The sequence below is a fragment of the Zalophus californianus genome, chromosome 1, assembly GCF_009762305.2.
Source record: "Zalophus californianus isolate mZalCal1 chromosome 1, mZalCal1.pri.v2, whole genome shotgun sequence".
Taxonomy (NCBI): Eukaryota; Metazoa; Chordata; class Mammalia; order Carnivora; family Otariidae; genus Zalophus; species Zalophus californianus.
In genome coordinates this window covers 172,938,507-172,966,444 of record NC_045595.1, presented here as the reverse complement: position 1 = coordinate 172,966,444, position 27,938 = coordinate 172,938,507, and the positions used below count along the sequence as shown (strand labels likewise).

At 33.5% G+C, this 27,938-nt stretch overlaps 1 pseudogene; it reads left to right on the top strand.

Annotated features, from left to right (window-relative positions):
• Positions 1-41: 41 nt before the first annotated feature.
• Positions 42-27,938, top strand: LOC113915884 (annotated as a pseudogene).

The window sequence follows — 27,938 nt, the reverse complement described above, 5'->3', positions numbered from 1 at the left end:
CAGCATAGCCGGCTAGCGGCCCACCTGTAGCTGGTGCAGGCATGCTGGTAGGTAGGATTATCTCTTGGTACAGCTCACTGAGAGTTCTGGCTATAACTGTTGGTAGGTGTGCAGGTTGGCAGAATGTAACAACCTTCCTGATGCAGAATATGCTTTGTAGTGGCACTGGTTCTGGCTGAGACTATCCACTGGGTGTGGTAGACACTGTGGGGGGATGCTGGTCCTGACTGTTGCTGCCCACTGGGTGTGGCAGGAGGGTATGCACTTTGCAAACGTAGGTTTGTATGTGGGCTGGGTTTGCATGGCAACACTAGGGTGGGTGCAGCATCAGCAAATTAAATGGGAAGTGTCAGAATGGGCTTCCACCATCATCAGGCCAATTAGGCTGAAAGGAAGGCAACTTATGTGTTACTGCTAGCTTATATTCCCTAATTTTCTTTTTATTATCATATTTTTTGGTAGGGATTTTACATACATGTATATTGTATATAATATATAATATATAATATATGGCATATGTATAAAATATATATTATATATAATATATGACATATATAAAATACATATATATAAAAATATATATGCCACATATAAAAATGTATTATATATATTATATATTATACATGTAACATATTATATGACGTGCCCAAGAGCACTTCCATTCCTGGAGAAAGTTCCTACAGTTCCCTGCCCATCCAGCACATCTTAAAATTAGTCAACAGATGGCCTTCACTTATAACCCAAGCTCTTTTGAAATCACTGCCTCTGTGCTGGTTCTCAGATTAAGTGATATAGTGTACTGGCCCGTTAAGAGCAGAGTCTGAATTTCCTATAAACCTTTGGTTTCATGGAGTTAAGCCCCATTGATTTTCAAAGCCAGACATTATGGGATTCCCCATAATGAATCCCATACAGATTCCCCATAATATCACCCATACAGATTCCCCAGGGTAGGGTGTGCCTGATGTAGGGCTTGATTTTCTTGCTCCTCAGGGAGAATCTCCATGCTTGTGATATCTCTCCTGCTTGTGGGTCACTGCACAGGGGGTTTGGGTCCCAATCATGTCTCTGCCCCTCCTACCCTTCTCACTGTGGCTTTCTCTTTATATCTTTAGCTGTGGAAGTGCTGTTCTGTTAGTGTTCACGTTATTTTCAGAGTGAGTTACATTATATGTCGTTGTAACCTCAGTATGTCTGTGGGAGGAAGTGAGCTCAGGATCCTCTGACTCTGACATTTTCCTTGACTTCTAATGCTATCTTAGTTTCAGTATGTTAGTGTCCTTTGATTTTTATCAATACTAACTAAACAGTAAATATCCTGTTTAAAAACAGTAATTGTTAAAAATAACAACTATTCACTGTTTAAAACCAGACACAGTAGGATTAGCAAAATAGTATAAACAGAGACAATTCTGTTAGTTCCACGATAAAAACAAACAGGTGCGGTGCCAAAAACAGGGACTCGTGGATTATACTTGGAATAATAAAAGGAATAGAATGTATCTGATCCTCATCTGTACACATAAATCCAATGACTAGATCAGAGTGGTACTTTTTAATTCAATAAAAACTTCATCAACTAATATACACCTCACAAAGGAGTGCAAAGATGAATGAGATATAACTCATTTCTCATGTGAAGGAATATATACTTTATTGGAGGAGAATGGCACATATTTAAAATACGCAGATAATTAGTAGGAGGAGAAAAGTGTTTTCTAAATTGAAACGTGTATTGTGCGAAAAACTTTTTACTTTGACATTATAAGTTCTGCCTCCATTAACCCTGTAAAAGAATATGCAAAGTACTCAAAAATATTCTTAAATGTTCTATGGCTACCTATAAATAGTAAGTTGTATATTTCCCTTTAAGGGTGGAAAAAACATGTTTCCATAGGAATTATTACTCCAAAATCTTAAAATTTTAAGTAAAACAGTACATTCTGCTGAAACAAATGTTACACTATAAGTTAACTAACTGGAATTTAAATAAAAACCTGGAAAAAATACATTCTGAAACTCTATATTTTATTAGCCTAATTTGGTTCAAAATTGAAATACCTGCATGTTTACGTGTGTACATGTGCATACATGTGCAAACAAAACCTTGTTTGTATATTTCCAGAAAGTTAATTGAATGTATATTTCCAGAAAGTTAATTGTGGTTATTTTCCATATGTGTTATTGCTAGCTTATATTCCCTGATTTTCTTTTATAATATTATATATTTTGGTAGGGATTTTACATACATGTATATTGTATATAATACATAATACATATATAATATATGGCATATATATAACATATATTTTATTTATTATATATAATATATGGCATATAAAATATATTAAATATAAAAATATATATGCCATATATGAAACTATATATTATACATGTAACGTTATATGAAATATGTTATATATGACATGTATTATATACATATTATATACATACAACACGTTACATATATAAAAATGTATATATAATATATATTATTTTATAATTAAACATATTAAGTAGTAGAAATAAAAGATCTTTTCCAGAATATAGAAGGATGTTAAATCTCTGTTTAGTGGGATAGTAGTCAGTCACTGAAACCTTGTAACACTTTTGACATCAAGGTGGCCACCAATGCATATAGGTCAAGTCCAAAGCAGAAAGTGAAGAGGGATTAAATATACATAGAATACAATTACAGAAAGTAAACTGTCAAAATTTCTGAGAAATCATATGTGCAAAATAACAAGAGAAAAATCTCAATGAAACCTGGTAAATATTTATTAACTATTTTAAAAAGCTTTTATAGAGTGCATTTATACTTTGTGCATCACTGTATTTTAAAACACGACAGCAAAGCTGTTTTTTTTTTTAATGTTGAAAATCTCTGATACATTTATATGCTATGGAGACCTATGAAAAGTTTGAAATTTTAGTCAATCAACCAGATAGTTTATCTGCATGATGCCAAATTGCCACCTGCTTAATAACAGTTGCATAATTAACTGTACTTTTAAAATTTTTAGCCACGTGTTTGGCAAAATGTAGGAACAATCATTATTTTATATGATATTTTAAAGCATTTAATGTTACCACATATTTGACAGCATACAAAATCTTTATGTTTCAGGAAGATAACTCTATTAAGGACATAGCACAAAAGCACAAAATGTACTGTATGGTGTAAGTGTTCAAATCATTGTGACTCTTGCACTTTTTATTATTTCTAGAAAATATTTTGTAGACTCAGTCTTCCACCTATCTGCTATTCTGTTTCTTTGATTACAAAAGGCATAAGGAGAGCATTTATGTTCAATTTTCTAAGTACCAAAGCTGCTTTGCAATGCTACCTCAGAAATTTGGTGAAATAACTTAGAGATACGGTATTTTGTCTTTGTATAACTCATATAATAGACTTAATTTACACAAACATTAGAAAATTTAATGAATATTTTCTTTATTCATTAAATGTGTATCAACACATTTTAATAGCACTACAGCTATCATGCAACCAGCTATTTAACCTTAGCTGTGTTAATACAGGTCATAAGCACAACTTGCATGCTTTATGCAAATAATAAATGAATAAATTACATTCTGATAATAAACTCATAAAATTTTGAGAGCAAATTGTATATAGGCCATTTAAATAGATGATGCATAAAAATGGAATTCAGTAAGTGACAAAGTTAGTTTAAAAGGATCTCAATATTTTCATTATGAGTGTATATTTAAAAACATAGGTTTTCTACATTTCTTTTCTCTTTTACTGAACATCACAGTATTCAAAATGCTGTGCATGATAATTACTGAAGTTGTTTTACTGCTTGGCATCTATTATGCATGCAGTTGTGAGTGCTGCATAAATGTTGCTGCCTGTCAACTTTTTCTTCCAAATTAAATATTTCAATTATCCAGAATGTGTTATCATTAAAACAAGGCACACCCAAAGTTTTCCTTTTTCCCCCTATTAGTCTCATGAGCACATTTGGCTTTAGTAAAGTTATAGAAATAGGACTTCCAAAAGCCTTCAATACAAAATTTAAAATATTGCAAAGAATCTCAAATATCAAGATGATTGGGCTCAGATAAATAAATGAATTAAAACTCCTTTAAAATTATGTTATTTGGATACATATTTTTTATATATTTGATCACAATTCTTAAAAAATATAAATCTAAAATATTGGCTTTATTTAGTCAATGTTTTGGAACTTTCTGAAGCTACGTTCTGAAACCCAAATCTTTCCCTGACTTTTCTAATCTTGTTTATTCATCCATTCCTTAATTTCCTCTTTAAAACAATTTTCTTCCCACATTATTTGTAATTCTTCCCCACACTGTCTAGCTAGTAGCTCAATAATAACTTTTACTGTATTGTGACAACTATGGACACTAAGTAACTCTACTCAAAGTTAGTCAAAGTCTAACAATACTCTCTCCCTCTGTTCTAAGCCTCCCTACAACATGAAATTTTAAATCAAGGATGTTTGATAACTATGACATATGATGTTTTAGATTTTAAAAACAAGTATTTCTGTTTATCAAAATAGACAACGTTTTTAGATATTTAGTGAGAGACACTATAGGTGCATACTGATTATTAATATTATTTTGCAAACATTTTTTCTTCAAAAGAATTTTTTCAAACATACCTCAAATATTCAGTCTGTTCAGGTGCTTAGAAGTAGTTCTACTGAAAGGAAAAATGAAGACACTGATACTACTCTAGAAAGTATGGCCATAGAAAGAGAAAATAATATTGTGTGAATATTTCTGTGTGTGTATGTGTGTGTGTGTGTGTGCGCGTGCGCGCATGTGCATGCGTGTGTACCTGTGCATATACAGGTTTATTACATATTTTGGGAAAATCATCTTCCTCCCTTTTTAAAAAAAATTCAGTTTTATAAGAGATTTAGTGTCTAATCACTATCACAGTTTATAATTTTAATTTTTGCATGTAGGAGCCTTTGCTAATTTATAGAGTCTTTATAGTTTTATATTTTTTCAAATAAGCACATTCTTTCTACACATTAGTCCTTTATTTTTGTATAATTTTTGGTTCGATGCCATTTTTGAGACTAGTTGTTAAACTTTCTGAGTACTTTTCTGCCCCTGGAGTTGGATTTAGAAGGCACAAAATTTCTTCTAAACTACAAGTAGAATAATATTTTTATCTTCTAGGAGGAAAAAAAAAACAATTGATAGAATTTTAATTTATTATGACATTTAGAAATAGATATTCAGTATATTTTGGCTTAATATATAAGGAAAACAAGAAGATGAGCTACATACAAGTATTACTATCTTCCTTAGCAAAAAGCAAGTCTATATTAACATTCAAGATTTATAGACTAGGGTGCCTGGGTGGCTCAGATGGTTAAGCGTCTGCCTTCAGCTCAGGTCATGATCCCAGAGTCTCGGGATCGAGTCCCGCATCCGGCTCCCTGCTCCTTGGGAGCCTGCTTCTCCCTCTCCTTTTCTCTCTCTCTCTCTGTCTCTCTCTCTCTCTCTCTCTCTCTCTCTCTTCCCCCCTCTGTCTCTCATGAATAAATAAATAAAATCTTTAAAAAAAAAGATTTATAGACTAAAAATGGTTTGTCTTAAATGGTACAATTAAATCTGTACTTTGTGACATAATCTGATTAAATGTGTGTTTTAATTTCTAAAGTTTTACATTTGTTCAATGAGATAAGAATATCATCCTTGAGATCAAAGACTTGGGAATAAGCAGGTGACTGAAAATATAACCTGAATCTGATAGAAAGGACTTGGAAGAAGTGAACAGGAACATGCATTTTGCTTATTCAGATATTTTGAGACTCCACACAAACCTGTTAACTTTCCTAGTAAGAATAGAACAATCTTCAGTGTAGGCCCAACTGCAGCTGTTTTTGGCCTAGTACATACATTAATCAATACCTCAGTGGTTTGAATTACTTTTTTTTCTTCACCTGAGGAGTAATGCAAAAGTTTTGCTGAGGAAGAATCCCCAGGTTCTGAGAATCTTTAAACTTTGTATTTAGCTTGGAAGCTTAGAGTGTTGAACACTGACTGCATTTTTTAAAAAGTTATTGTCCATATACCCAGCGTTCCTTGTCCCTTACTTTTAATAGCGTTTATGTCATTGAACTATGCAGGGAGAATAGAACTATGCAGGTCTCTCTGAATATAAATTAACTCTTAAAAGCCAACCTAAAAAGTCACAGACATTTTGCATATTTCATGGGAAATTTTGTTTTCTTCTAATGCATATTTGTATCTCATGCTAACTTAGTTGTGCATTTATTTTGCAAAGTAGCCATTTACTAGGATTTTTATCACTTTTCAATTTGCATTACTTTCCTGGTACCACTTATTCTAAGTTTGACTTAATTTATAAGTACTTTGCCTGTAAGGCCACCCCAGGATATGTCATTTATTCCCTGAGTGTTATATTGGCACATATTGTCAATACTCCCAAGAAATTAAACTGCCAATTATCAAGCCAAAAACAATAAAAAGCATTATACAGAGAATGCTAAGGGCGAAGTCCTACACTGTCTCTATATATGAGAATAATGAGAGAAGAGTTACCAAATTCAGTTTTTATGGCAGGTATATAAGAAATTCTTTCAAAATTGTGCAAATTTATGTGAAATTTTTGAATTATAATGAAGGAAAATGTGGTTTATTCTAGAAAGAAAATTGTTTAGTTCAATGTCTATATGCACATACTTATACATATAGATAAGAATATATGTCTATCTGAATGTATGTGTATTATATATATGGATACAGATATACATATGTTGATATTTATCACATGACACTGACATTTTAAAACTAGAATCTCAATTATTAAATACATTGTCTTGTTCCTCACTTAAAAAAACCCCTCATATACAAAGAAATCAAAAGAAGTACTGAGTGAAATTAAAGGTAATTTTCTAATTATCTAAGAATTTTCCAAATTCTTAAGGACCAATAAAGTAATTACTAAAGTGTTCAACTAATTTTAATAAAATTAATAAAATAATCATTTTTGTCTTTGCTTCCCTGACACCTTTCCTACATCCCCTTTCTCTACATTTCCTACATTTTCTCCTCATCCCCACCTATTTTCCCTCCTAACTTCATTCTCCTTCAATGCTACATTTTCCTTTCCTACTTTCTCCCTCGTTGGCTACTATCATTATTGTTATTATCAGTATCTTCATAATTATTTACCTCCAAAACAACACATACTTCAATATCACATTAGGCCATTCAGGGATCATTTCACAATGTTAATATTTCTTATTTTTTGTGGTTATGGATTTTGATGCCATAACAGAAAACCTGATGGGCATCTGGTATATATTTCTAAACATAATCCCAGTAGTGGAGAAGGTAAATTTGTAGTTAGTATTATCTTTTTTAAAGATTTTATTTATTTATTTTGACAGAGAGAGACACAGTGAGAGAGGGAACACAAGCAGGGGGAGTGGGGGAGGGAGAAGCAGGCTTCCCACAGAGCAGGGAGCCCGACGTGGGGCTCGATCCCAGGATACTGGGATCACGACCTGAGCCGAAGGCAGACGCTTACCTGACTGAGCCACCCAGGCGCCCCTGTAGTTAGTATTACTTTAAAGAGGTAGCTGTACTGTTTGTAATTTCCTTTTCCTAAGCAGAGGTATTTTAACATTCTCCATTTTTCCCTTACTCAGTTGATTATCATCTTAATAGAATATAATTATTTAGACAACTTGTGAAACATTTGATCATGAAAAATACAAATGCAATAGACAAAAATTTCAAAACAATACATTTTATATAATGCAGATGTTTCATGCTTTTTGACCCCAAAAATCCCTACAATATTCCATATGTATAGTCTGCCCCATAATCAGTTGAAGTAAACACACTCAAAAACACTATTTTAGTACAAAATGAAATCAAACAACCAAGTAAAACTCAACTTTGTTGCTTTATTGCTATTCCCCTCTCATTTCATGAAGATCAGTGCCTGCACATTGGCAAGAAAAACTTGGATTCTACAACCTAAGAATCATGTAAAATGCATTTGTTTTTTTAAAGTAATAAACACTGTGAATATTTTTTTTGCTTAACAGATTTCTACCAGAAGATTTTCATCTTTTTTTTTTCTTTTAGACCACTTTTTTACTATGATTCAACAAGAAATTAACAAATATTTAATAAATGCCTGCCATATACAATGCAGTATGTTCCCTGTCCTTCAGTAAAGCCAGTATCTCAAGTATATCTCAATATGTATTTTTCTATAGAAACACATTAGAAAGAGAAAACAATATTTAAAACAAACACAGAAACATTTACTTTACCTCCCTAAGATATAGCAGCTTAACAATGAATCCCTTCACTGTCACTTTAGATCTTGCAGAGTTGGTTTCAGATATTCTCTGGTGGTGATATATTTGCTTCTCCTTCCTCATCTCCCCATAAATTGTGTAGTGGTAACTCTATGTAATAGAAGAAAATTTAGGTTGATACAAAGAAAAAGAAAGACTTATAAAAGATCATGAGAGTCTTGACAGTCCAGGCACTTCTGCCAACACAATTCTTTTTTATTTTAAACTTTATCTGAGTCTAATTGGATTTTCTTCTTTCAACTGGGAGACTTGTGAATAGTACCAAAGAATGTCTTCTTTTACTTAGGTTGGGTTAAATCAATGAAGATCCAAGGATAAACATTTATGTGTAAGTAATTAAGAGGTTTCTAGTAAAAATCAGAAGGAGAGTAAGGAAATTGCTCAACTGGGGCAAGGTTCAGTAAAGACAAAGTCCTTTGTAGGAAAATTTTAGTTTCATTGTGCAGAGATCTCTTGGAATAATGTAAGTAGCAATTCAGAGTGGTTCTGACCAGAAAGAGAGGAGCGGACACATTTGTCAATCTCTGGGTTACAAAAGGCTGAGGGGATGCTGGCTTACCCACCTGTTAAAACGGGTAGAATATGATCAGGCAGGCTTAAGGGCAGGTCCTTTGATAAGAAGATGCAATTGCTATTAGGAGTAGAAGCACATCAGTAGCCACTGTACATGAAAGTGATAAGGAAACAGAAAATATATGCATGGACAAAGTGAGTTTCAATTTTTACAAAAGAAGAGGTATAATCTCAGCTTCTGAATTATATGAACTTTATTTTAGCTGAAAAAAAGTCAGTATAAAAATAAACTAGAATAAATTTCACCCTTTAAGTGTGCCTTTGATGAATTTTGGCAATTACATATAGTCATTATCTCATCAATCATGATACAATGCATTTCCAACCAACTAAAATATAACCTTGGGCTCCTTTGCAGTCCATGTCTCCTCTGGCTTTCCTTCCTCACTGTTGGGAACCAGTCATCACCTTTTTCTCCCTATAATTTTACCTTTTCTATAATTTTGTATAAATGATATGATAATGCTTGTTTGTGTTTGATTTTTTTTTTGATGTAACATGATTTTTGAAATTCTTCCATGTTTTTCAATGTTTAAATATGTTTATTTTTGCTACGGAGTAATATTCTGTAAAATTAGGATATCACAATGTGTTTGTTTACAAGTTGATGATGGCTGTATCATTGAGCATTTCAATCAGAAATCTCTAAGAGTTCTTTTTGCTCCACACCCTTGTCAACACTAGGTATTGTCAAGCATTTTGATTCTAGCAAATCTAGTAATTTGGAAGTGTTATCTCATTATGGTTTGAATTTGAATTTCTGAGTGACTAATTTTGAGCACATTTTCATGTGCCTATTGGCCATTCATCAATCTTCTTTTGTGAATGGTCTATTCAAAATTGTTTGCCCATCTTTTTTTTTTTTTTTTTTCTTTGAGGAAGTGTTTTTGTTTTTTGTCCATAGAGGTATTCGGTTGTTTAAGTATCATTTATTGGAAAAACTATCTTTTTTTTCCATTTAACTAACATGGCATTTTATAGAATATAAATCTGTGATTATTTCTTCACTCTCTATTCTTTTTTATTGATCTATATATTGATCTTTACCACTATGCACACTATCTATGGTGTATCTTTCAATGGCAAATGTATTCTGCTGTTTTGGGAGTACATAAATGACAATTTGGTTAGAAAATTGTTCAGATATTCCATATTCTTACTGATTTTTTATGTTTTCCTTTCTTTTTTTTATTTTATATACATTTTTTTAATTTGACAGAGAGAGAGAGAGAGACAATGAGACAGGGAACACCAGCAGAGGGAGTGGGAGAGGGAGAAGCAGGCTTCCCACTGAGTAGAGAGCTGGATGTGGGGCTTGATCCCAGGATCCCAGGATCATGACCTGAGCCGAAGGCAGACGCTTAATGACTGAGCCACCCAGGGGCCCCTTTTTATGTTTTTCTAACAATTATTGATAGATGAGATGTTGAAATCTCCAATAATAACGTTAGTTTGTCTATTTTCAGCTTAGAGTTGTCAGTTTAGACTGATCTATCTTAAAGCTCTATTATTAGGTTTTCAGAATTGTTATATCTCCTTGATGATCCTTTCCTTATTAAGAGACTCACCGATCTATGGCAACTTTTCTTGGTATTGCCCAGTTTCTCTTGTCTGATAATAATACAATCAACAATATATTCCTGGTAACTTTCTATTAGTACTTGCTGATTTTTGTCTTCCTGTCCTTTTTTTTTTTGTCCTGTTTTTATATTTAAAGATTTTTTTTTTTTTTATTTGACAGAGAGAGACACAGCGAGAGAGGGAACACAAGCAGAGGGAGGGGGAGAGGGAGAAGCAGGCTTCACGCCGAGCAGGGAGCCCGATGCGGGGCTTGATCCCAGGACTCTGGGATCATGACCTGAGCTGAAGGCAGACACTTAACGACTGAGCCACCCAGGCCCCCCTGTTTTTATATTTAAAATGCAAGTATTATAATTAGCATATAGGTTAGTCTTGCTTTTGGATACAAATGAAACACTTCTACATTTTATTGAAGTATACAGTTCATTTAAATTTAAAATAATTATTGATATATTTAACGTTACCAACTTTGATTTATATTTGTCTTATCTTTTTCTATTTCTGCTTCCTTTAGGATTAATTTATTTTAAATGTTCTACTTAATATCATACTGGTTCTATCACTTTGTGTAGGTGTTGGCTCTAGGAATTACAGTTTTCAATCACAACTTATCACAGTCTACATAAAATTAATATTACATTCCTTCACATATAATATAAAAACCTTTCAAGAACATACATTCATTTGCCCCTTTCTTCCTTTGTAGATTTCATACATTTTATCTATACATATATTAAATCCCACAGTATATTGCTATTATTTTTAAGATGTCAATAAATAGTGTTCATAGTTTTTCTACATCCAAATCTCTATATGGTATTTTTTCTTCTACATTAAAAACTCTCTTTAAAGTATTTTCTCAGGGTGTCAAGGTGGCTCAGTCAGTTGAGTGTCCAACTCTTGATTTTGGCTCAGGACATGATCTCAGTGTCTGGGGATTGAGCCCCATGCCTGGCTCCATGCTCAGTGGGGAGTCGGCTTTATAATTCTCTCTCTTCCTTTCCCTCTGCCCCTCCCCCTGCTCCCATTCTCTCTCTCTCTAAAATAAATAAATAAATCTTTTTTAAAAAATGAAGTGTTTTCTCTTCCAGGTTTCCTAGTTACAAATTTTGTCAGTTTTGTTTTTTTCTCTATAAGATGTTTATACTCTTTTCATTTCTGAAGCATATTTATTACTGAATAAGGAAATTTATTTTGACAGTCCTCTCTTACTTCCTTTGGACCTTAAAACATTATCTTCTGGCTTGCATTGTTTCTTTTAAGAAGTTAGTGATATTCCTTATTTTTGTTCCTGGTATATAATGTCTCATTTTTATTTGGACTGTGTTTAATCTATTCTATTATCATTTTTTAGTCATTTGATTATGATCTTCCAATGTGTTTTTGTTTTGTGTTTATCCTGATTAGAGTTTGTTGAGCTGCTCTCAAATCATTAGGGTTATAGATTTCACTAAGTTTGAAAAAAAATGTCCACTATTTCTTTAAATGCCTTTTTTTCTGCCCTAATATTTCTCTCTGTTCATGTGGGAATGTTAATACATATACGATAGAGTTATTGCTATTGGCTAAATTCAATGATACCTTGTTTGATTTTTTTTTGTCTTTTTTCTCCTATTTTATTTAGATAGTTTTTATTTTAAGTGGTTTCAAGTTCAGTTTGTATTTGTTTGAAATAGCTTATCTAAAGGTCATTTTTTCAAGAGAATTTATTGTTTAACCCTATATGAATGTTTGCAGCCCAGTAATTTATATGTGGTTCTCTTTCTCATATATTTGATTGATTGTATTGTATTGAAGTCCTTTATTTTCTCCTTTAATTCCCCTTGCCTTTAAATTCTTAAACATAATTGTAAAAAGTATTTTTAAATCTGTGTCAGCAAAATCCATCATGCTTATCATTTCTGAGTTTTTGTCCTTTGATTGGCTTTTCTCCTCTTTTTAAAATCAGTAATTTGCTATTTTATACTAACATTGCGTGTGTTAGGCTATGAATGGATTTTGTTCTCTTAAGAGCAGGTGAAGGTTTATTCTGTCAGGTAGTTGATTAATTTGCAGATGAGCTTGATTGTTTTGATCTTTTTAGATTTTTCTGAGATAAGTCTGGGGTTGCTTTCTCTAGGGCTATATGTCTTATTTTTAATGCATTGCCTTTCTGGGAGTTTACTGAATGCCTGGAGTATAAATTAGATCTCTCCACTCTAGCTCATGGGAATTTGAACATCTAGCAGCTGTGTTCGAACCCAAACAATTGTTCAGCTCACGTCTCTGCAGTAGCTCTTCTTTGGTAGATTTATTTTGTTTTGTTTTTTTCTTTCCTTTTTCCTCCCCTTTCTTTTTCTTTTTTTCCTTTGGTTGTGGAGTGGTTAGCCTTGCAGAATCTCCTCGTATAACTCTCAGCTTAATATTTAGCTAAACAGAAGACAACCCCTGTGCATATTCCTGGATTCCCTTCATTGTATAATTTCTTCTTCAGTTTTTGCCCCATAAAGCCAATAGCCTCAATAACATAACATTGATCTCTTTAGTTTCAACTCAGTGTGATTTTCTGCTCTATTTGGACTTGCAGCACTCCAGAAAGGTCTCTAGGCATAAAACTGAGGTTACAGAGCCATCTGCCAGTTTTTCCTTCTTTCAGTGATAACAGTGTTGCTTTGCTTATCATGCATTATTTGAAAATAGTTATCATAGTTATTAGGAGCGGCTAGTTGCTAATAGTTTTGCCATTTTAATCATATGTGGATATCCCTATTTATTCTCTTTTTTTATGAGTTTTTATTTTTTAGCTGAAGTAGAGCTGACACACAATGTTATGTGTGTGTCAGGTATATAACATATTGATTTGACAAATCTGTATAGTTATGCTCACCACAAGTGTAGCTACCATCTGTCACCATACATTGCTATTACAATACCATTGGCTATATTCCCTATGCTGTACCATTTATCCCCATAATTTATTCATTTCCTGACTGAAACGCTGTATCTTCCACTCCCCATCCTCCATTCTGCTCATCCCTCCCACCCTCCCCTCTGGCAACCAGCAAGTTTTCTTTGTATTTATGGGTCTGTTTCTGCTTTTTGTTTGTTTTATTATTTTAAGATTCCACATATAAGTGAAATCATATAGTATTTATCTTTGTCTCACTTAGCATAATATCCTCTAGGTATGTTATTGCAAATGACAAGATCTCATTCTTTTTTTATTGGCTGAGAAATATTCCATTATATGTATTTATATTTATAAATATATATGTATATACACACACATACACACACACCCATCTTCTTAATCCATACATTTATCGATTGGATGTCCTTAAATTTTTAAAGTGAGTTTTTCAACCAATTGTTTTGATTAACTGGACAGGTTTTCATAGTTTTTGAGCAATATTTTTTATATATAGACATCCTTGGAAAATCCCCTTCATAATTAATGACAATTTTCAATGGGGAAAAAAGAATAGTATACTTTTATCAACAGCAAAAAGAGAATGGTATATTTTTATGGTATTTTCCTAATAATAATATTAGGCTTATGGTATAAAGTCATTACTGAAAAAAAGAAAGAAAACTTTCAGAATAATGTCTATGTCCTTTCTCATTAATGTAGTGTTCTAAAGATCACAACACTAAGTGTATTTGTGAAAATTAGTACTGTGTCCTTGATTTCGTTAGTTCTGTCTCAAGGTGAAATAATCATGAAGAGCTTGGGGCGCCTGGGTGGCTCAGTTGTTAATCTTCTGTCTTCAGCTCAGGTCATGATCCCAGGGTCCTGGGATCGAGCCCCGCATCAGGCTCCCTGCTCAGCGGGAAGCCTGCTTCTCCCTCTCCCGCTCCCCCTGCTTGTGTTCCCTCTCTGGCTATCTCTCTCTCTCTGTGTCAAATAAATAAAATCTTTGAAAAAAAAAAGAATCATGAAGAGCTCAACTTTACAAAATAGGTTACTGAGTATATACTACAGATAGGTAAGAAATAGTGAGTAGTGACCTAAATCTGAAAGCTGTCTACCCGGTTACTTGTACTTGCAACATCTTTCAAAAACTAGTTAAAAAAATCAACTAACCACTGAACAGAAAAAGCAACCCAAGAGAGAGTGTGATGGTTAATTTTATTTGTCAAATTGGCCAAAGAACCCAGGTATTTGAATATCACTCAGACGTTGTTGTGACGGTATTTCCTAGCGGAGATTAACATTTAGTTCCCTTTACTTTGAGTAAAGTAAATTACTCTCCACAGTGTAGGTGGGCCTTATCCAGTTATTTGAAGTTCTTAACAAAAAAAGACTAACGTCACCTGAGAAAGAGGGAATCCTGCCTCCAGCCTGTCTTCAGATTGAAACCGCAACATCAACTCTTCTCTGGGTCTCTGGGCTGCTGACATAACACTGCAGATTTTGCACTTGTCAGCTTCCACAATTCTGTGAGTCAGTTCCCTTAACTTCTCCCCCCACACTCTCTTCTCTCTTTCTATATGTATACACACAACCTGTTTTGTTTGGAGAACCCTGACTATTTCAAAGGCTCTCCTCGTTTTCCTTAGCTATATGCATATGTTCATGTTTCATCTCCTTTGCTAGTGATTCTTATATGCTGTTTTATTAATGTCCAATTATTTTATTTACATAGAGTTTCTATCACAAATTAAAGCATAAAATTCCCTACAGCTGAGATAGTATATAATACCACTTTTATATCTGTGTTTACTCCATTTTTTAACTACACAAGTATAATGCCAATATATGTAAAAAAAAATCCTTTTGCTTTTTATTTTGCTACTGACTCTTGTGAATAAATATGAAGCATCCGATACATTAATAAACCTCAAAAAGCATGTGTCTGAGTATGTGTGTTAGGAAAGAAAAATGAAGTAATACCAATAGTAGTTGTTTCTAATGACTCTCAAAAGAACCAAAAACTAAATGAAATGTTTGTCCTGTATCTGTTCATGAGTGTGCTTAAAAGATGTATTACAGCTCTGTTTATCATGATTAGTATCATGTCATAATATTTTAGATTGTTTTCAATTCAGTTTAAAGAGAGAACAATGCCATATCTATTTTAAATATACTGTTGTTTTGTACCGGAAGTCAATATAGGTAGGTTTACTTTTACTGCCAGTTTATTTTTAATGAGACTATTTCAATGACAACCACAGTAGGATATTCTGATTGTCTTCCAATTAGGGGTAGAAACTGTACTTCATAATTTACTTTTGCCTCTCTACTTCAGAGAATATCCTTTGTTTCTTAGAACTACAGTTTCCTCTAAATGATCTTCATCTTTCTTTAAATTTCTAAGAGGCAAAGACTAACTGAAAGTTTGCATTCACCTATTTTATTTTCATGGGAATTACTTGAGACAGAAGTTTCTTTTTCTTTCTCTTTTTTTTATTGGCAAATTCACAAATTGAAGCAAATCAAATCAATTTATAAAATATAGGCATAAAATACAGGAGGATAAAATATAGACATAAATCCACTGAACATACATGTAACTAATATACACACTCTGCACATATTCTGCATGATTGCAGCTAACACTACTCTGTCCACAGACACATGTGACACCAATGCAGGCGCTTGGAGACTTAGCTGTCTTCTTCTTTTTTGTCTCTAGGCTCTGCAACTTTTAAGTTTTTCATTGACTCCACTGAACTTCTCTTGAGCTTTCTAGGTTTGACAAAGCTGTCCTCTGGCATGTTTTTGCCAGCTGTCATGGCTCATACTGCAATTTAAGCCTCTGTTGCACACTATTGTAAATCCAGGTAATGAAAGCCACAAACTTCTCACAAGCGTTATAAAGCTGACATCTGTCACGATAAATATTGTGCAGTCGGCAAGGAGGGGATGGCCTAGATGGCTTAGACAGTTAACCTTGACATTTCATTAGAGAAGGCTTTAGATGCTCCTTCAAAGTATGGTGGTCTGCATGCGTTGTTATGTAAAATCTGCAGATCACTTTCATGTTCTTAATAAGTAACAGTTTAAGTTTTTAAAAACATATTTGTGTTTTGGAGAAAAAAGGATGAATCATTTCCTAAGCCCACTATTTAAAAACATGATATGATTTTCTGGGTAAGTTTTTTTTTTTTAATTTATTTACTATTTTATTATAATATTAATACCTATTGCTTAACTAAAATATATTCCTATGTTAAAGTATTCACATGAGGAATATCACAAACCTTTCTTTGTTGTTTAGTAATATTTTATGTTCCTTTAATATTCTTTTATTTTTACATTGAACACTATATGCAAATTTGCATCTTCTTATATTTCAGTAAAACTTATGTCATAAATATTTTCATGTTAATGATAGTAACATAACTAGCTAACCAAATTCTAGCATGAAGTTACCATATAGCTTTCTGGCTATTACTAACAGTGTTCATAGAGTGCTTTAATTACAACTAATAAAGCAGCTGTACAAATAAGCTCTAACACTGACCATTTCTTATGGGTCAGACTATTTCCTATATGATGTATATAATCCCATTTAATTCTAACAACCATCTAGTCATAGTATTATATATTATATAAATTAAGTAATATACAAATAATTATGTAAATACAATAACCATTATGTTATTACGTTTTCTCTATGTTGTAGACAATGAAGCCAAAGATTAGAGGAGTAAAATAAAATGGTTGAGACAACACAGCCAATAAGGGCAAAACCTGGCACTTGAATACATTCTTGTAAACATCTTTAGAATGAGTTCTTGTAAATACCCCATCATATATACCACTATGTAACAGGAAAATGAAGACTGATTTTTAGTTATAGATCACAGGCCATGAGATTATTCTTTCACTCTGTCCTGCTCCTTTAGTGTATGCAGAGAACACTGTAGAAACAACACTGATCACTATGACAAGAAAATACAGCTGATTATGTAAGAATAAAGAGACAAACTTTGGCCATTCCCCTTGAGCACAGAAAAAATCTAAAAGAATATGCTTTTTGCCAAGGTATAAGCAAAAAGAAATGAGAATGTCGTAAGAATGATAGTCTCTCTTATCACACAGTGAAACACCACAGATCAAGAGTAGACCAGAAGAAATGTTCTTGACATAGACAAGCTTTTTATCACTATTTTTTAAGGAAGGAAATACTGAAAACTGGTTTGGAACCCATAAAATCCTTTAGAATTTTTCCATATAAGTACGTGTATAATGATTCAGACCCGTATTCTACATGTGTGAATCTTTTGGTATACGTGTGTGTGTGTGTGTTTGTGTGTTTAAACGGTAACTAACAAGACCTAATTATTCTGTTTATTTTTGTAGGGAGATTGGGCGTGAAAGAAAGAACCTGTCATTAGAGTCTAAACTGTGTTACTGTCATCTACAAAAAACCTATCACTTTATTGTGAGAAAGAATAAGGAAGAACTTGATGAAGTCAGACTGAGTAACTTTGGGGGGTGGAGGTGGGAGGAAAAGCTAATATAGTATGCTCTTGCTCTTTACTATATGGAGCTAAATAAGATTAACATACATATTTAATTTCTCAAGAGAAACAAGAATGAAATATGAACTAATTAATTTTATATAAAACTTAGAAAAAGGGGAGTACAGAGAAGCAGTTACATTTATATGATTTTGACTTTGAACCATATTTCTTTTACATTTACAAAAATGAAATTCACCCACAAAAATAGGAAAATACCTTAAAAAGTAGGAAAAATAGGGGTGCCTGGGTGGCATAGTTGGTTGAGTGACCAACTCTTGGTTTCAGCTTGTGTCCTGATCTCAGGGTTGTGAGATACAGCCCTGTGTCAGGCTCCCTGCTCAGTGGGGAATCTGTTTGGGATTCTCTCTCCCCCAGCAGTGCTCATGTGCTCTCTCTCTCTCTCTCAAATAAATAAATAAATTTTAGGAAAATAGGAAAAATAAATGCAAAATTAAACACAAACATTAGAAAGTATCTCCAACTCTACATTAAATTGATAATACAGCTGTAAGGCATAAATAATATTTCAAGTAACTTTAACACAATTCTCTATATGGATTTGAATATATATATATGTAAACAAAATGAACTATAAATAAACTTTTGGTACATTTTCAGTAAAAATGCACAATAGGTTTATTGTTAGTAATAATGTTGACAATGTAATTTTAAGCTACATTAAAGTACATTCTTTAAAACTACAGTAAATGTATAAATGAATTTAAAATTATTCCATAATGTATGTTATAAAAAAGTATGTAAATATACTGAGGTTATTTGGAACTAGTTTTAATAGTATAAGAGTATTAAATAAAATAGTTTTTATAGCATAAAAGTCTAAATAAAATAAATAAAAACCTTGTTAAATTTGAGTTAGAAATAAGAATGTAAGTTGTAATTTAAAGTGTATATATTCCCTGGTTTTTTGCTACTGAAACAACCTAGAAACAGTGACCTCCCAGGAGTAATATGTACATGTAGCACCCGGATCTTGATTCTAAAAACCATTCTCCAATATAATGAAGAGGTGAGACTTGAAGAAATAGCTATTTCCAAGTCTGAGAACAGGGAAAATAGAGAAAATGAAAAATGCACACAAGGAACTGATCAAATATGAATGTATTCATATCAAAAGGACACAGGAATGGGGTTGGCAATTTGTGTGGAAAGTTATATATATATTCATATGCATATATATGTTTATATCTTACATGTTTATAATATATATATAAATGTTTTGTTTTTTCAATGCTATACATCTTAAATACTTGATTAGTTCTTCCAGCATGAATAATATGATATCCACTTTAATTTTAGCATATATACTTAGTTGATCTTTCCATTCTGTTTATTTTTAAACTTTTTGTATCATTTTGTTTTAAAATCCTATTGTGCAAAAATATATAGCTTTAGAGAGGAGACAGTAAGATTCCAATAGGAAGCTAGTGTGTTTTAATCAGTAGGCTTAAACCATTCGTATGCATACTGATTTTTGATGAGTTTAAATATATTTCTTATTTTTGTTTTATGTTGTCTTATTTGTCATTTTATTTGCTTGTTTTATATGTGCCATTTCCTACATTTTGGTGATTTTAGTTTTCATTGCTTCATTCTGTTAAAATATTTAAACCTACATATTCTATTTCAAAATTTTCTTATTAATTTTATGTACATATTTGACAGATCACATTAAACTTAAATTTTCTAATAAAAGCTGAAGTTTTATATGACCAGTTTTACTCTCTGCAAGGACATTAGTACCTATTTAATTTTATCTCCTTTTTTTTATCCTCTTTTCCTATAGACACACAGACATACACACATACACACACCATAACACAAAACCTTGTTATTGTTTTCATCTAGGTTGTAGTTTAACTTTTAACCAAAACACTTTTGTAAAACAATTACTAATTTAGATATATTGCAAGACATATTTGTGGTAGTAAATTCTTGAATAGTATTATTCAAATGCCAGTAAGCTTATTAAATAATTTATAGAAATAGAGCATATCAAGAATGGAATATTTTTTAAAGATTTATTTATTTATTTTAGACAGGGTAGAGGGAGAGAGAGAAAATCTCAAGCAGACTTCCTGCTGAGAGTGGACCCTGATGTGAGGCTGGATCCACGACCCCGAGATCATGACCTGAGCCAAAATCCAGAGTCCCATGACATTTAACTGACTGAACCACCCAAACATCCCAAGAATGGAATATTTTATTGTCATTAATAGTGAAGTGATTTATCCACATCATCATATATTTAAAATACTCAAAATATATTGTAAGTTGAAAAAATTAATTTATATGAAGATATCTATTTTAGGATACCATTTTATTCAACCTCTATCAATAGTTATGTCTAGAGAGATACCTCAGTAGATAAATAGGTAGGTATATATACATAAACATACTTATCTTCTGAAAATAGGCACCATTATTTTATAAACATATTTGCCTTTATTGATGGGAACTGGTACAATGTATTACATATACATTTGTAATGTTGAAATTTTGCCATGTTTAAATGTAATATGTAAAGAAAACATATTCAAAATGTCTACCATAAAGTGACAATTTTAAAAGAAGTTCTTACAAGTCAATGGTTATATGCCACATGGGCATCTGGGCAAAAGTTATTTAAAAAATTAATTAATTGATAAAGAAAAATATATGTCCTTAAAATAAGAAGAGTTGAATCTTCACAATCAGTGAAATGTGATTTGCCTATAATTTTGTCATCTCTAATTTTTGTAAAACATTTAAAAATAATCTGATGGAGAATATGAGAAAAATGTTACTGAGGTGAAAGTTGGTGCTTAATGGCTATACATATGTCAACCTTCAGTTGGTATGAGACAGTGTAGTCATTGGCATAGAGTTTTAGCAAACTTATGTGAGTTCCAACTAAGAATATGTTTAACGATACTCTGCCCTTTATCATAAGAAATGTATTTCTTCTGTTTTATTTTCCTTCAATTCAATATTAAGAATTATGTTGATTTGAGGGGCACCTGGGTGGCTCAGTCACTTAAGTGTCTGCCTTCAGCTCAGGTCATGATCACAGGGTCCTGGGATTGAGTCCCACATCAGGCTCCCTGCTTAGCAGGGAGCCTGCTACTCCCTCTCCCACTCACCCCTTCTTGTGCTCTCTTTCTCTGTCAACTAAGTAAATAAAATCTTTTTAAAAAATTATGTTGATTTGAGTTTCTGAGGATCACGTCTTTGGATCAGGATTTCTGATCCAGAGACAATGGCCCCAGTGGGATGGAGCCTGAAGGGGTCATTGAGAGTAACTGAAATGAGATTGACAGCTTTGGTGACATGAACTTCTCTTGAGTCCCTTCTCTGTGGCATCTATGCCTATGGTTCCAAGAAACCTTCTGCCATCCAGCATTGAACCATTTTCTTTGTATCAAGGGTTATGATGTGATCACTCAAGCCCAATCTGGGACTGGGAAAACAGCCACTTTTGCCATGCTGATTCTGCAACAGATTGAATTGGATCTAAAGACTAGACAGGCCTTGGTCCTGGTGCCCAAGAGAGAGTTGGCTCAGCAGATACAAAAAAGGTAGTCATGACCTTGGAGGATTACATGGTTGCCTCTTGCCATGCCTGCCTTGGGGGGACCAATGTACATGCTGAGGTCAGAAGCTGTAGATGGAAGCTCCCCATATCATCATGTGTACCCCAGATCATGTGCTTGATATGCTTAACTGGAGATATCTGTTTCCCAAATATATCAAGATGTTTGTACTGGATGAAGCTGATAAAATGTTAAGCCATGGATTCAAGGACCAGATCTATGAAATATTCCAAAAGCTCAACAGCAACAGCCAGGTGGTTTTGCTGTCAGCTACAATGTCTTCTGATTGCTTGAGGTGACTAAAAAGTTCATGAGGGACCCCATTCAGATTCTGGTCAAAAAAGAGGAGCTGACCCTGGGGAGGGTATCTGCCAGTTCTACATCAATGTGGAATGAGAAGAATAGAACCTGGAGATTGTGACTTGTATGAAACCCTGACCATCACTTAGGCAGTCATATTTATCAACACTTGAGGGAAAGTTCATTGGCTCACCGAGAAGATGCACACCTGAGACTTCACCATGTCCACCATGCACAGAGATATGGACCAAACGGAACAAGATGTAATCATGAGGGAGTTCTGCTCTGGCTCTGGCAGAATATTGATTACCACAGACTGGCTGGCCAGAGTCACTGATGGACAGCAGGTGTTTTTAGTCATCAACTATGACCTTCCCACCAACAGGAAAACTATATCCATGTTTTGGTGGACAGGTATGGCTATAAGGGTGTGGCTGTTAACATGGTGACAGAAGAAGAAAAGAGGATTCTTCAAGATGTTGAAACCTTCTACAACACCTTCATCGAGGAGATGCCTCTGAAGTTACTGACCTCATTTGGGGCTGTCTTGGTACCTAGCCCTACCCAGGGTTCAGTCTGTGGAGGGCTGAAGAGGAGTAGGAAAGGGGAGGGAAGAGAGCCAAGGGATGGACTCTTCTCATTTTTTTTTCTTTTTCTTTGAATACTCATTCAAAGAGTCACTTTTTGAGGCAAAAAAAAAAAAGAATTATGTTTATTTCATTACATAGGCTATACTTATCAATATAAACAGAAAACTTTTTAATACATTTTATAAATTAAAAGAAAACAACATGTTTGGCATCAAAAAACAGTATTGGTTGAAGTTTATCTATTGCATGCATTATAAATAATCTTAGAACAACCTGATGGATTTTGGTCCTTTTCTTTCTTTTCATTTTCATGAGTGTGTGTTTGCAAAATCTATTTTATTTTTTTAAAGATTTATTTATCTCTTTGAGAGAGGGAGAGACTGAGAACGAGTGAGCATGAGCAGGAGGGGCAGAGGGAGAGGGAGAGAGAATCCTAAACAGACTTTGTGCTGAGCATGGAGCCCCATGTGGGGTTTCATCTCACAACACTGAGATCATGACCTGAGCCAAAACCAAGAGTCAGAATTTTCACCAACTGTACCACCCAGGTGCCCCTACAAAATGTATTTTAAAAAGAAAACCACATCAGTTTTCATCTGCCCAGAATGAGGGATAGAGATCATCATTTACAGTCACTTTCTATATTTTACTGAAGTAGAATGACATATAATATCCTATTAGTTTATATCAATAGTACATCATCGTAAGTCAGTATTTTTATCCATGATGAAATGATCTCCGTAAGTCTAGTTACCACCTATCACCCCCCAGTTATTACACTATCATTGACTATATTCCCTATGCTACATATTATATCCCCATGATTTATTTATTTTAAAACTGGACGTTTGTACCTCTCAATCCTCTTTACCCAATACAACTGAAATCATACAGTATTTGTCTTTCTCTATCTATCTTATTTCACTTAGCATAAATACCTTCTAGGTCTATCCATGTTTTCTCAAATGGCGGAATCTCTTCCTTTTTCTTATAGCTAATATTCTATTCTACACACACACACACACACACACACACACACACACACACACATCTTCCCTATTCATTGGTCTATTGATGTACATTTAGGTTGCTTCCATGTCTTAGCTATTGTAAATAATACTGCCATAAACACAAGGGTGCATACACAGATTTTTGGATTGGTGTTTTTATTTCCTTTGTATAAATGCTCAGAAGCAGAATTGCTGGATTGATTTTTAATTTTTTGAGGAACTTCCATACTGTTTTCCATAGTAGATGAATCAATGTACATTGCTACAAATGGCATATGAGGTTTTTCTTTTCCCCACATTCTTGCCAGCACTTGTTACTTTTTGTCTTTTTGATAATAGTCAATCCAAGAGGGAAGAGGTGGTATCTCACTCTGATTTTGATTTGCATTTCCTTGATTATTAGTGCTGTTGAGAATTTTTTCATGTGCTTATTGGCCATCTGTATGGTTTCTTTGAAAAAGTATCTATTCAAGTCCTCCCCCCATTTTTTAATCAGGTTGTTTGTTTTTTGGTATTAAGTTGTGCAAGTTCTTTATGTAGTTTGGATATTAACCCTTTATTGGATGTATGATTTGCAAATATCTTCTCCCATTCAGTAGTTTGCCTTTTAATTTTATCGTTTCCTTCTCTGTGCAAAAGCTTTTTAGTTTGATGTAATACCATTTTTTTTTTTATTTTAACTTTTGCTGCCCTTGCCTGAGTAGGTCCAAAAAGTAGTGCTCACACAGATGTTAAAAAGTTTCCTGCCTATGTTTTCTTCTAGGAGTTTTATGGTTTCAGATCTTACATTCAAGTCTTTAATCCATTTTGAATTTATTTTTTAAAGTTATAAAATAGTGGTCCAGTTTGATTCTTTTGCACATAGCTATCCAGTTTTCCCAGTACCATTTATAGAAGAGACTATCTTTACCCTACTAAATATTCTTTCATCCTTTGTCATAGATTAATTGGTCATGTATGTGTGGGTTTATTTCCAGGCTCTTTATTCTTTTCCATTGGTCTATGTGTCTGTTTTTGTGCCAGTCCCCCACTGCTTTGATTACTGTAGCTTTGAAATACAGCTTCAAATTAGAGAGCACTATATTTTTAGCTTTGTTTTCTTCTCAAAATTGCTTAGCTATCTGGGATCTTTTCTGGTTCCATACATATTTCAGGATTCTTTTTCTTTGTTCTGTGAAAAATACCATTGATATTTTGATGAGAACTGTATTGAGTCTGTAGATTGTTTTTGGTAGTATACACATTTTAATAATATTATTTCTTCCAATGCATGAGCACAGTGTATCTTTTCATTTATTTGTGTAATCAATATCTCCCATCAAGATCATCCAGTTTTCGGCATACAGGCTTACCTCATATTATTGCACTTTTCTTTATTGCACTTCAGAGATGCTGTCTTTAGTACAATTGAAGGTTTGTGGCAATCCTGCATTGAGCAGGCCCATTGGTGCCATTTTTCCAGCAGTATTTGCTCACTTTGTGTCTCTGTCATATTTTGGTAATTCTCACAATTTATCAAAATTTTTAAATATTATTATATTTGTTATGGTGATCTGTGATCAGTAATTACCACTCCCTGGAAGGTCAAATGATGGTTAGCATTTTTGAGCAATAAGGTATTTTTAATTAAGGTATATACATTGTTTTTTTAGACATAATGTTATTGCACACTTCATAGATTACAGCATAGTGTAACTTTTTCATGCAGTGGGAAACCAAACAATTAATTTGATTCACTTTATTGCAATATTCACTTTATTGCAGTGGTCTGGAATCAAACCCTCAGTGTCTCTGAGGTATATCTGTACAGGTGTCCCACCTCCTTGGTTACATTTATCCCAAGGTATTGAATTCTTTTTGATACAATTATAAATGGGATTGTTTTCATAATTTTTCTTGCTGATAGTTCATTAATAGTATATAGAAATGCAACCAATTTCTACATGTTAATTTTGTATGCTGCAATTTTAATAAATTCAATTATTAGTTCTAATAGTTTTTTGATAGAATCTTTAGGGTTTTATATATATAATACAAGGTTATCTCCACATAGTGACAGTTTTATTTCCTCCTTTCTAATTTGGGTGTCTTTTACATTTTTCCTGTCTGTTTGCTGTGGCTAGGACTTCCCATCTTGTGTTGAATACAAGTGGCAAGACTGGGCATCCTTGGCCTCTTCATGATCTTAGAGGAAAAGCTTTTAGCTTTTTACCATTAAATATGATGCTTTCTGGGTTTCTCATTTATGGCCTTTATTATATTGAGGTGTGTTCCTTCTCTACCCCCTTTGTTGATGGTTTTTATCATAAAAGCATGATGAATCTTGTCAAATGTTTTTCCTGCACCTAATGAGATGATCATATTTTTATCATCCAATCTGCTGTTGAGAGGTCTCCAGAGTATGCTGTGCCAAGGTCACATTGGCAAGATGGCTCTACCTAGTGTGGACCAGGAGTCCAGGGCTTGCTGGGGGAGCCCTAAAAGCCTGGCTAGAGTACCTGGACCCTGCTCCTGTTTACACTATTAAAGTGGAAGGGAAACATACAAAATGATGCTTGCTGGAGCCTCTGACCCTGAAGAGAGTTCCAGCTGTTCCCTACCTGTTTGAGTGACCGCTAGGATTAGTAAAATGATTTCCTTTATTTATGGTCCAGATGCCCTTTAAACCACTTATTTTTTGCTCATCCTGAGTGTGGGCAAGTCTGTGCACAGTGATCTCTCTCCCTACTGCAGGTCATAGCATTGGGGGTAGGTGTGCCAACACTACCATGTCTTCATCTCTACTATCCTTTTCTATGTGTACCCTCTGTTGTTGGTTATGCAAAAGCTGTTCAGTCAGCCTCAGCTCTTCAGAAGAAATTCCTCTATATGTGTGTATATATTTGGTGTGTCTGTGGAGGGTGTGAGTTCAGGGTTTTCTTATGCTACCATTTTGGATGGCCTCCTACCCACAGTTGCTTTCTATTGACATTTTCAATGAGCATTAAGCAACTAAACCTTACTCTAAACATAATCACCAATTAGGGAGCTTCATTTATGCTTTGATACTAGTTATGCTAAATATAAGTATATCTCTGTCCTCCCCTATAAATTTAGATTAAGAAATAATACATTTATGTAAATATATGTTCTTCACTTATTATAAGACATTTACACATGTTGTGAATCACTATGCTGCCAGTCATTATATGTTATGGAAAAATAAAAAAAAATTATTATCACCAATAGATATGGAAGGTATTTAACATAATATTTTAAATGCATATTTTTCGACAATTTAAAAATTTCATTTATTTAGTTATTTGACATATTGTTCTATTAAGGAGTCAGGCAAATTTCAGTTACAAACATTAATAACTATAATAATTACTTTAAAGTAAACTTAACCAGCACACTGTTATCATATTACTTCTTTACTACAGTCATTTAGCTAAATGTAAAAAATGACAAAAATGAGCCTTGGATTTCTTTGTTTATTCAAAATTCTCCAGATATTTGCTGGAAAGACCATTATGTTATGGTCCTGGGTTTTAGTCCAAGTCCTATCACCCACAAATTTGATATATGTATGCATAATATTAATATATAATTTTTATCCTCCATTTGCTTTCAAAGAAAATATTAATATATTAATATTATAATTATATATTATATTTTTAACTGTGAGAAGACCAGCTGAGAATTAAGAACATACTATATATGTTATGAAATACCATGTGAATGTCTATTATTATTTAATAATGTAACAGTGTATTTTTTGTATGTTTTCCTTTCATTCTGTCTCTGATATTCTCTTATTGTCCTAAATTTTATCTACCTATACAGTTAACTTATCTTTGTATGAATGCTGGGATATTTGTCTGTTTCTTTCTTTTAGACATTGTAAAGAAAGCCTGATGTGGGTTATTAAAAGGAAACAAATAATTTTTCCCCTTTTGTTCTGAAGAAAAGATTCTCGGAAGCCATAGTCTCGGTTTCAAAGGGGGAAAAAACACTTTATTGATATTATAAAATATCTAATAGAAACAGAGAGAAGAAAAGGGAAATCTACACAGAGATGAGGACAAAAGTAAGCACTAAAGGAGAATAAGACAGAGTTACATCAAATCGGGTACTTAAAAGATCCAACCTCATTAGCTGGGGAAGCCAGGTGGAGACTGCCAGGCTGGAGTCCTGATTGAGAGGTCTGGGTGAAACGCCTCCTCTCAGGGAGACTTCCAACTGACCATCCCCATAAAAGCCATATTTAGAGGGCAAATTGATGGGGTCTGAAGTTAAACATTTGTTTGCCTTTATGCAGTTTGGAGGAAGCTGCCTTTCTATGTTAACATGTCTTTACATCTTCAAGGAGCCTGGGCTAGGCGTGCTTGCCTCCCCTCCTGGATTCCAATGTGGGGGGGCGGCGGGCCCGGCCAGCCTGGAGCAGGAGGGGATGCAAAGCAAAATTTACAGCTCTTGGTGTCTAGACCATAA